Raw genomic sequence first — 12527 nt, 5'->3', positions numbered from 1 at the left:
AATTACACGTTTTTCTTAATTTTACTTTGGATTCTCTATACTAGCTTGTTTTTATCAATTTTATCGTTTTGAAGCAAAATAATGTAAAATGACGAATAAGCACAATTTTCAATCGAGATAGTTTTTTTTCATAAAACACCTTAAAAACACATGAATAAGACGTTTTAACAAATATAGTGTTTTGCCTACATTTATGAGTTTGGTGCATAAAACGCTAGAATACATTATAATAACTCATTTTGACATATTTCACTTCCATAGATATATATTGTGTTTTCCCTGCATTTCTGAGTTTTGGTTCAAAAAACGCTGGAATACATCAAAATAACCCCTTTTTGACATATTTCACTTCCTTAAACAAATAGTGTGTTTTCCCTGCATTTCTGAGTTTTGGTTCATAAAACGCTGGAATACATCAAAATAACCCCTTTTTGACATATTTCACTTCCTTAGACAAATAGTGTGATTTCCCTGCAATTCTGAGTTTTGTTACATAAAACGCTGGAATACACCAAAATAACACCTTTTTGACATATTTCACTACTTTAGACTAATAGTGTGTTTTGCCTGCAATTCTGAGTTTTGTTACATAAAACGCTGGAATACACCAAAATAACCCCTTTTTCACATCATTCACTTCCTTAGACAAATAGTGTGTTTTGCCTGCAATTCTGAATTTTGTTGCATAAAACGCTGGAATACACCTAAATAACCCATTTTTTACATATTTCACTTCCTTAGACAAATAGTGTGTTTTCGTAGCATTTCTGTGTTTTGGTGGAAAACAGCAAAAACTGATTAAATTACACGTTTTTCTTAATTTTACTTTGGATTCTCTATACTAGCTTGTTTTTATCAATTTTATCGTTTTGAAGCAAAATAATGTAAAATGACGAATAAGCACAATTTTCAATCGAGATAGTTTTTTTTCATAAAACACCTTAAAACACATGAATAAGACGTTTTAACAAATATAGTGTTTTGCCTACATTTATGAGTTTGGTGCATAAAACGCTAGAATACATTATAATAACTCATTTTTGACATATTTCACTTCCATAGATATATATTGTGTTTTCCCTGCATTTCTGAGTTTTGGTTCAAAAAACGCTGGAATACATCAAAATAACCCTTTTGACATATTTCACTTCCTTAAACAAATAGTGTGTTTTCCCTGCTTTTCTGAGTTTTGGTTCATAAAACGCTGGAATACATCAAAATAACCCCTTTTTGACATATTTCACTACCTTAGACAAATAGTGTGTTTTGCCTGCAATTCTGAGTTTTGTTACATAAAACGCTGGAATACACCAAAATAACCCCTTTTTCACATATTTCACTTCCTTAGACAAATAGTGTGTTTTGCCTGCAATTCTGAGTTTTGTTGCATAAAACGCTGGAATACACCTAAATAACCCATTTTTTACATATTTCAGTTCCTTAGACAAATAGTGTGTTTTCGTAGCATTTCTGTGTTTTGGTGGAAAACAGCAAAAACTGATTAAATTACACGTTTTTCTTAATTTTACTTTGGATTCTCTATACTAGCTTGTTTTTATCAATTTTATCGTTTTGAAGCAAAATAATGTAAAATGACGAATAAGCACAATTTTCAATCGAGATAGTTTTTTTTCATAAAACACCTTAAAACACATGAATAAGACGTTTTAACAAATATAGTGTTTTGCCTACATTTATGAGTTTGGTGCATAAAACGCTAGAATACATTAAATAACTCATTTTTGACATATTTCACTTCCATAGATATATATTGTGTTTTCCCTGCATTTCTGAGTTTTGGTTCATAAAACGCTGGAATACATCAAAATAACCCCTTTTTGACATATTTCACTTCCTTAAACAAATAGTGTGTTTTCCCTGCATTTCTGAGTTTTGGTTCATAAAACGCTGGAATACATCAAAATAACCCTTTTTGACATATTTCACTTCCTTAAACAAATAGTGTGTTTTCCTGCAATTCTGAGTTTTGTTACATAAAACGCTGGAATACACCAAAATAACCCCTTTTTGACATATTTCACTACCTTAGACAAATAGTGTGTTTTGCCTGCAATTCTGAGTTTTGTTACATAAAACGCTGGAATACACCAAAATAACCCCTTTTTCACATATTTCACTTCCTTAGACAAATAGTGTGTTTTGCCTGCAATTCTGAGTTTTGTTGCATAAAACGCTGGAATACACCTAAATAACCCATTTTTTACATATTTCAGTTCCTTAGACAAATAGTGTGTTTTCGTAGCATTTCTGTGTTTTGGTGGAAAACAGCAAAAACTGATTAAATTACACGTTTTTCTTAATTTTACTTTGGATTCTCTATACTAGCTTGTTTTTATCAATTTTATCGTTTTGAAGCAAAATAATGTAAAATGACGAATAAGCACAATTTTCAATCGAGATAGTTTTTTTTACATAAAACACCTTAAAACACATGAATAAGACGTTTTAACAAATATAGTGTTTTGCCTACATTTATGAGTTTGGTGCATAAAACGCTAGAATACATTAAAATAACTCATTTTGACATATTTCACTTCCTTAGATATATATTGTGTTTTCCCTGCATTTCTGAGTTTTGGTTCATAAAACGCTGGAATACATCAAAATAACCCCTTTTTGACATATTTCACTTCCTTAAACAAATAGTGTGTTTTCCCTGCATTTCTGAGTTTTGGTTCATAAAACAATGGAATACATCAAAATAACCCCTTTTTGACATATTTCACTTCCTTAAACAAATGTGTGTTACATCAAAATAACCCAAAATTTTTGACATATTTCACTACCTTAGACAAATAGTGTGTTTTGCCTGCAATTCTGAGTTTTGTTACATAAAACGCTGGAATACACCAAAATAACCCCTTTTTCACATATTTCACTTCCTTAGACAAATAGTGTGTTTTGCCTGCAATTCTGAGTTTTGTTGCATAAAACGCTGGAATACACCTAAATAACCCATTTTTTACATATTTCAGTTCCTTAGACAAATAGTGTGTTTTCGTAGCATTTCTGTGTTTTGGTGGAAAACAGCAAAAACTGATTAAATTACACGTTTTTCTTAATTTTACTTTGGATTCTCTATACTAGCTTGTTTTTATCAATTTTATCGTTTTGAAGCAAAATAATGTAAAATGACGAATAAGCACAATTTTCAATCGAGATAGTTTTTTTTCATAAAACACCTTAAAAACACATGAATAAGACGTTTTAACAAATATAGTGTTTTGCCTACATTTATGAGTTTGGTGCATAAAACGCTAGAATACATTATAATAACTCATATAATACATAACCCATTTTGACATATTTCACTTCCATAGATATATATTGTGTTTTCCCTGCATTTCTGAGTTTTGGTTCAAAAAACGCTGGAATACATCAAAATAACCCCTTTTTGACATATTTCACTTCCTTAAACAAATAGTGTGTTTTCCCTGCATTTCTGAGTTTTGGTTCATAAAACGCTGGAATACATCAAAATAACCCTTTTGACATATTTCACTTCCTTAAACAAATAGTGTGTTTTGCCTGCAATTCTGAGTTTTGTTACATAAAACGCTGGAATACACCAAAATAACCTTTTTTAGACATATTTCACTACCTTAGACAAATAGTGTGTTTTGCCTGCAATTCTGAGTTTTGTTACATAAAACGCTGGAATACACCAAAATAACCCCTTTTTCACATATTTCACTTCCTTAGACAAATAGTGTGTTTTGCCTGCAATTCTGAGTTTTGTTGCATAAAACGCTGGAATACACCTAAATAACCCATTTTTTACATATTTCAGTTCCTTAGACAAATAGTGTGTTTTCGTAGCATTTCTGTGTTTTGGTGGAAAACAGCAAAAACTGATTAAATTACACGTTTTTCTTAATTTTACTTTGGATTCTCTATACTAGCTTGTTTTTATCAATTTTATCGTTTTGAAGCAAAATAATGTAAAATGACGAATAAGCACAATTTTCAATCGAGATAGTTTTTTTTAAAACACCTTAAAACATAAAACACCTTAAAACACATGAATAAGACGTTTTAACAAATATAGTGTTTTGCCTACATTTATGAGTTTGGTGCATAAAACGCTAGAATACATTAAAATAACTCATTTTGACATATTTCACTTCCATAGATATATATTGTGTTTTCCCTGCATTTCTGAGTTTTGGTTCAAAAAACGCTGGAATACATCAAAATAACCCCTTTTTGACATATTTTGACATATTTCACTTCCTTAAACAAATAGTGTGTTTTCCCTGCAATTCTGAGTTTTGTTACATAAAACGCTGGAATACATCAAAATAACCCTTTTGACATATTTCACTACCTTAGACAAATAGTGTGTTTTGCCTGCAATTCTGAGTTTTGTTACATAAAACGCTGGAATACACCAAAATAACCCCTTTTTCACATATTTCACTTCCTTAGACAAATAGTGTGTTTTGCCTGCAATTCTGAGTTTTGTTGCATAAAACGCTGGAATACACCTAAATAACCCATTTTTTACATATTTCAGTTCCTTAGACAAATAGTGTGTTTTCGTAGCATTTCTGTGTTTTGGTGGAAAACAGCAAAAACTGATTAAATTACACGTTTTTCTTAATTTTACTTTGGATTCTCTATACTAGCTTGTTTTTATCAATTTTATCGTTTTGAAGCAAAATAATGTAAAATGACGAATAAGCACAATTTTCAATCGAGATAGTTTTTTTTCATAAAACACCTTAAAAACACATGAATAAGACGTTTTAACAAATATAGTGTTTTGCCTACATTTATGAGTTTGGTGCATAAAACGCTAGAATACATTATAATAACTCATTTTGACATATTTCACTTCCATAGATATATATTGTGTTTTCCCTGCATTTCTGAGTTTTGGTTCATAAAACGCTGGAATACATCAAAATAACCCTTTTTGACATATTTCACTTCCTTAAACAAATAGTGTGTTTTCCCTGCATTTCTGAGTTTTGGTTCATAAAACAAAATAACCCCTTTTGACATGGAATACATCAAAATAACCCCTTTTGACATATTTCACTACCTTAGACAAATAGTGTGTTTTGCCTGCAATTCTGAGTTTTGTTACATAAAACGCTGGAATACACCAAAATAACCCCTTTTTCACATATTTCACTTCCTTAGACAAATAGTGTGTTTTGCCTGCAATTCTGAGTTTTGTTGCATAAAACGCTGGAATACACCTAAATAACCCATTTTTTACATATTTCAGTTCCTTAGACAAATAGTGTGTTTTCGTAGCATTTCTGTGTTTTGGTGGAAAACAGCTAAAAATAGTGTGTTTTCTGATTAAATTACACGTTTTTCTTAATTTTACTTTGGATTCTCTATACTAGCTTGTTTTTATCAATTTTATCGTTTTGAAGCAAAATAATGTAAAATGACGAATAAGCACAATTTTCAATCGAGATAGTTTTTTTTCATAAAACACCTTAAAACACATGAATAAGACGTTTTAACAAATATAGTGTTTTGCCTACATTTATGAGTTTGGTGCATAAAACGCTAGAATACATTATAATAACTCATTTTTGACATATTTCACTTCCATAGATATATATTGTGTTTTCCCTGCATTTCTGAGTTTTGGTTCAAAAAACGCTGGAATACATCAAAATAACCCCTTTTTGACATATTTCACTTCCTTAAACAAATAGTGTGTTTTCCCTGCAATTCTGAGTTTTGGTTCATAAAACGCTGGAATACATCAAAATAACCCCTTTTTGACATATTTCACTACCTTAGACAAATAGTGTGTTTTGCCTGCAATTCTGAGTTTTGTTACATAAAACGCTGGAATACACCAAAATAACCCCTTTTTCACATATTTCACTTCCTTAGACAAATAGTGTGTTTTGCCTGCAATTCTGAGTTTTGTTGCATAAAACGCTGGAATACACCTAAATAACCCATTTTTTACATATTTCAGTTCCTTAGACAAATAGTGTGTTTTCGTAGCATTTCTGTGTTTTGGTGGAAAACAGCAAAAACTGATTAAATTACACGTTTTTCTTAATTTTACTTTGGATTCTCTATACTAGCTTGTTTTTATCAATTTTATCGTTTTGAAGCAAAATAATGTAAAATGACGAATAAGCACAATTTTCAATCGAGATAGTTTTTTTTCATAAAACACCTTAAAACACATGAATAAGACGTTTTAACAAATATAGTGTTTTGCCTACATTTATGAGTTTGGTGCATAAAACGCTAGAATACATTAAAATAACTCATTTTGACATATTTCACTTCCTTAGATAACCCTTTTGAATATTGTTTTCCTGCATTTCTGAGTTTTGGTTCATAAAACGCTGGAATACATCAAAATAACCCTTTTGACATATTTCACTTCCTTAAACAAATAGTGTGTTTTCCCTGCAATTCTGAGTTTTGTTACATAAAACGCTGGAATACATCAAAATAACCCTTTTTGACATATTTCACTACCTTAGACAAATAGTGTGTTTTGCCTGCAATTCTGAGTTTTGTTACATAAAACGCTGGAATACACCAAAATAACCCCTTTTTCACATATTTCACTTCCTTAGACAAATAGTGTGTTTTGCCTGCAATTCTGAGTTTTGTTGCATAAAACGCTGGAATACACCTAAATAACCCATTTTTTACATATTTCAGTTCCTTAGACAAATAGTGTGTTTTCGTAGCATTTCTGTGTTTTGGTGGAAAACAGCAAAAACTGATTAAATTACACGTTTTTCTTAATTTTACTTTGGATTCTCTATACTAGCTTGTTTTTATCAATTTTATCGTTTTGAAGCAAAATAATGTAAAATGACGAATAAGCACAATTTTCAATCGAGATAGTTTTTTTTCATAAAACACCTTAAAAACACATGAATAAGACGTTTTAACAAATATAGTGTTTTGCCTACATTTATGAGTTTGGTGCATAAAACGCTAGAATACATTAAAATAACTCATTTTGACATATTTCACTTCCATAGATATATATTGTGTTTTCCTGCATTTCTGAGTTTTGGTTCATAAAACGCTGGAATACATCAAAATAACCCCTTTTTGACATATTTCACTTCCTTAAACAAATAGTGTGTTTTCCCTGCATTTCTGAGTTTTGGTTCATAAAACGCTGGAATACATCAAAATAACCCTTTTGACATATTTCACTTCCTTAGACAAATAGTGTGTTTTGCCTGCAATTCTGAGTTTTGTTACATAAAACGCTGGAATACACCAAAATAACCCTTTTGACATATTTCACTACCTTAGACAAATAGTGTGTTTTGCCTGCAATTCACATATGGAATTCACTTTCCTTAGACAAATAGTGTGTTTTGCCTGCAATTCTGAGTTTTGTTGCATAAAACGCTGGAATACACCTAAATAACCCATTTTTTACATATTTCAGTTCCTTAGACAAATAGTGTGTTTTCGTAGCATTTCTGTGTTTTGGTGGAAAACAGCAAAAACTGATTAAATTACACGTTTTTCTTAATTTTACTTTGGATTCTCTATACTAGCTTGTTTTTATCAATTTTATCGTTTTGAAGCAAAATAATGTAAAATGACGAATAAGCACAATTTTCAATCGAGATAGTTTTTTTTCATAAAACACCTTAAAACACATGAATAAGACGTTTTAACAAATATAGTGTTTTGCCTACATTTATGAGTTTGGTGCATAAAACGCTAGAATACATTATAAATAACTCATTTTGACATATTTCACTTCCATAGATATATATTGTGTTTTCCTGCATTTCTGAGTTTTGGTTCATTTCTGAGTTTTGGTTCAAAAACTGCTGGAATACATCAAAATAACCCCTTTTTGACATATTTCACTTCCTTAAACAAATAGTGTGTTTTCCCTGCATTTCTGAGTTTTGGTTCATAAAACGCTGGAATACATCAAAATAACCCTTTTGACATATTTCACTTCCTTAAACAAATAGTGTGTTTTCCCTGCAATTCTGAGTTTTGTTACATAAAACGCTGGAATACATCAAAATAACCCTTTTGACATATTTCACTACCTTAGACAAATAGTGTGTTTTGCCTGCAATTCTGAGTTTTGTTACATAAAACGCTGGAATACACCAAAATAACCCCTTTTTCACATATTTCACTTCCTTAGACAAATAGTGTGTTTTGCCTGCAATTCTGAGTTTTGTTGCATAAAACGCTGGAATACACCTAAATAACCCATTTTTTACATATTTCAGTTCCTTAGACAAATAGTGTGTTTTCGTAGCATTTCTGTGTTTTGGTGGAAAACAGCAAAAACTGATTAAATTACACGTTTTTCTTAATTTTACTTTGGATTCTCTATACTAGCTTGTTTTTATCAATTTTATCGTTTTGAAGCAAAATAATGTAAAATGACGAATAAGCACAATTTTCAATCGAGATAGTTTTTTTTCATAAAACACCTTAAAACACATGAATAAGACGTTTTAACAAATATAGTGTTTTGCCTACATTTATGAGTTTGGTGCATAAAACGCTAGAATACATTAAATAACCCATTTTGACATATTTCACTTCCTTAGATATATATTGTGTTTTCCTGCATTTCTGAGTTTTGGTTCATAAAACGCTGGAATACATCAAAATAACCCCTTTTTGACATATTTCACTTCCTTAAACAAATATTGTGTTTTCCCTGCATTTCTGAGTTTTGGTTCATAAAACGCTGGAATACATCAAAATAACCCCTTTTTGACATATTTCACTTCCTTAAACAAATAGTGTGTTTTCCCTGCAATTCTGAGTTTTGGTTCATAAAACGCTGGAATACATCAAAATAACCCCTTTTTGACATATTTCACTACCTTAGACAAATAGTGTGTTTTGCCTGCAATTCTGAGTTTTGTTACATAAAACGCTGGAATACACCAAAATAACCCCTTTTTCACATATTTCACTTCCTTAGACAAATAGTGTGTTTTGCCTGCAATTCTGAGTTTTGTTGCATAAAACGCTGGAATACACCTAAATAACCCATTTTTTACATATTTCAGTTCCTTAGACAAATAGTGTGTTTTCGTAGCATTTCTGTGTTTTGGTGGAAAACAGCAAAAACTGATTAAATTACACGTTTTTCTTAATTTTACTTTGGATTCTCTATACTAGCTTGTTTTTATCAATTTTATCGTTTTGAAGCAAAATAATGTAAAATGACGAATAAGCACAATTTTCAATCGAGATAGTTTTTTTTCATAAAACACCTTAAAACACATGAATAAGACGTTTTAACAAATATAGTGTTTTGCCTACATTTATGAGTTTGGTGCATAAAACGCTAGAATACATTAAAATAACTCATTTTTGACATATTTCACTTCCATAGATATATATTGTGTTTTCCCTGCATTTCTGAGTTTTGGTTCAAAAAACGCTGGAATACATCAAAATAACCCCTTTTTGACATATTTCACTTCCTTAAACAAATAGTGTGTTTTCCCTGCAATTCTGAGTTTTGGTTCATAAAACGCTGGAATACATCAAAATAACCCCTTTTTGACATATTTCACTACCTTAGACAAATAGTGTGTTTTGCCTGCAATTCTGAGTTTTGTTACATAAAACGCTGGAATACACCAAAATAACCCCTTTTTCACATATTTCACTTCCTTAGACAAATAGTGTGTTTTGCCTGCAATTCTGAGTTTTGTTGCATAAAACGCTGGAATACACCTAAATAACCCATTTTTTACATATTTCAGTTCCTTAGACAAATAGTGTGTTTTCGTAGCATTTCTGTGTTTTGGTGGAAAACAGCAAAAACTGATTAAATTACACGTTTTTCTTAATTTTACTTTGGATTCTCTATACTAGCTTGTTTTTATCAATTTTATCGTTTTGAAGCAAAATAATGTAAAATGACGAATAAGCACAATTTTCAATCGAGATAGTTTTTTTTCATAAAACACCTTAAAAACACATGAATAAGACGTTTTAACAAATATAGTGTTTTGCCTACATTTATGAGTTTGGTGCATAAAACGCTAGAATACATTAAATAACTCATTTTTGACATATTTCACTTCCTTAGATATATATTGTGTTTTCCCTGCATTTCTGAGTTTTGGTTCATAAAACGCTGGAATACATCAAAATAACCCCTTTTTGACATATTTCACTTCCTTAAACAAATAGTGTGTTTTCCCTGCATTTCTGAGTTTTGGTTCATAAAACGCTGGAATACATCAAAATAACCCCTTTTTGACATATTTCACTTCCTTAAACAAATAGTGTGTTTTCCCTGCAATTCTGAGTTTTGTTACATAAAACGCTGGAATACACCAAAATAACCCCTTTTTGACATATTTCACTACCTTAGACAAATAGTGTGTTTTGCCTGCAATTCTGAGTTTTGTTACATAAAACGCTGGAATACACCAAAATAACCCTTTTTCACATATTTCACTTCCTTAGACAAATAGTGTGTTTTGCCTGCAATTCTGAGTTTTGTTGCATAAAACGCTGGAATACACCTAAATAACCCATTTTTTACATATTTCAGTTCCTTAGACAAATAGTGTGTTTTCGTAGCATTTCTGTGTTTTGGTGGAAAACAGCAAAAACTGATTAAATTACACGTTTTTCTTAATTTTACTTTGGATTCTCTATACTAGCTTGTTTTTATCAATTTTATCGTTTTGAAGCAAAATAATGTAAAATGACGAATAAGCACAATTTTCAATCGAGATAGTTTTTTTTCATAAAACACCTTAAAACACATGAATAAGACGTTTTAACAAATATAGTGTTTTGCCTACATTTATGAGTTTGGTGCATAAAACGCTAGAATACATTATAATAACTCATTTTGACATATTTCACTTCCATAGATATATATTGTGTTTTCCCTGCATTTCTGAGTTTTGGTTCAAAAAACGCTGGAATACATCAAAATAACCCCTTTTTGACATATTTCACTTCCTTAAACAAATAGTGTGTTTTCCCTGCTTTTCTGAGTTTTGGTTCATAAAACGCTGGAATACATCAAAATAACCCCTTTTTGACATATTTCACTACCTTAGACAAATAGTGTGTTTTGCCTGCAATTCTGAGTTTTGTTACATAAAACGCTGGAATACACCAAAATAACCCCTTTTGTGTTTTGCCTGCACATATTTCACTTCCTTAGACAAATAGTGTGTTTTGCCTGCAATTCTGAGTTTTGTTGCATAAAACGCTGGAATACACCTAAATAACCCATTTTTTACATATTTCAGTTCCTTAGACAAATAGTGTGTTTTCGTAGCATTTCTGTGTTTTGGTGGAAAACAGCAAAAACTGATTAAATTACACGTTTTTCTTAATTTTACTTTGGATTCTCTATACTAGCTTGTTTTTATCAATTTTATCGTTTTGAAGCAAAATAATGTAAAATGACGAATAAGCACAATTTTCAATCGAGATAGTTTTTTTTCATAAAACACCTTAAAAACACATGAATAAGACGTTTTAACAAATATAGTGTTTTGCCTACATTTATGAGTTTGGTGCATAAAACGCTAGAATACATTAAAATAACCCATTTTTGACATATTTCACTTCCTTAGATATATATTGTGTTTTCCCTGCATTTCTGAGTTTTGGTTCATAAAACGCTGGAATACATCAAAATAACCCCTTTTTGACATATTTCACTTCCTTAAACAAATAGTGTGTTTTCCCTGCATTTCTGAGTTTTGGTTCATAAAACGCTGGAATACATCAAAATAACCCCTTTTTGACATATTTCACTTCCTTAAACAAATAGTGTAGTTTCCCTGCAATTCTGAGTTTTGTTACATAAAACGCTGGAATACACCAAAATAACACCTTTTTGACATATTTCACTACCTTAGACAAATAGTGTGTTTTGCCTGCAATTCTGAGTTTTGTTACATAAAACGCTGGAATACACCAAAATAACCCCTTTTTCACATATTTCACTTCCTTAGACAAATAGTGTGTTTTGCCTGCAATTCTGAGTTTTGTTGCATAAAACGCTGGAATACACCTAAATAACCCATTTTTTACATATTTCAGTTCCTTAGACAAATAGTGTGTTTTCGTAGCATTTCTGTGTTTTGGTGGAAAACAGCTAAAAACTGATTAAATTACACGTTTTTCTTAATTTTACTTTGGATTCTCTATACTAGCTTGTTTTTATCAATTTTATCGTTTTGAAGCAAAATAATGTAAAATGACGAATAAGCACAATTTTCAATCGAGATAGTTTTTTTTCATAAAACACCTTAAAACACATGAATAAGACGTTTTAACAAATATAGTGTTTTGCCTACATTTATGAGTTTGGTGCATAAAACGCTAGAATACATTATAATAACTCATTTTTGACATATTTCACTTCCATAGATATATATTGTGTTTTCCCTGCATTTCTGAGTTTTGGTTCAAAAAACGCTGGAATACATCAAAATAACCCCTTTTTGACATATTTCACTTCCTTAAACAAATAGTGTGTTTTCCTGCTTTTCTGAGTTTTG

This window comes from Portunus trituberculatus, chromosome 32 (assembly GCF_017591435.1).
Source record: "Portunus trituberculatus isolate SZX2019 chromosome 32, ASM1759143v1, whole genome shotgun sequence".
NCBI classification, from domain to species: domain Eukaryota; kingdom Metazoa; phylum Arthropoda; class Malacostraca; order Decapoda; family Portunidae; genus Portunus; species Portunus trituberculatus.
Note: the sequence above shows the minus strand (reverse complement) of the source record.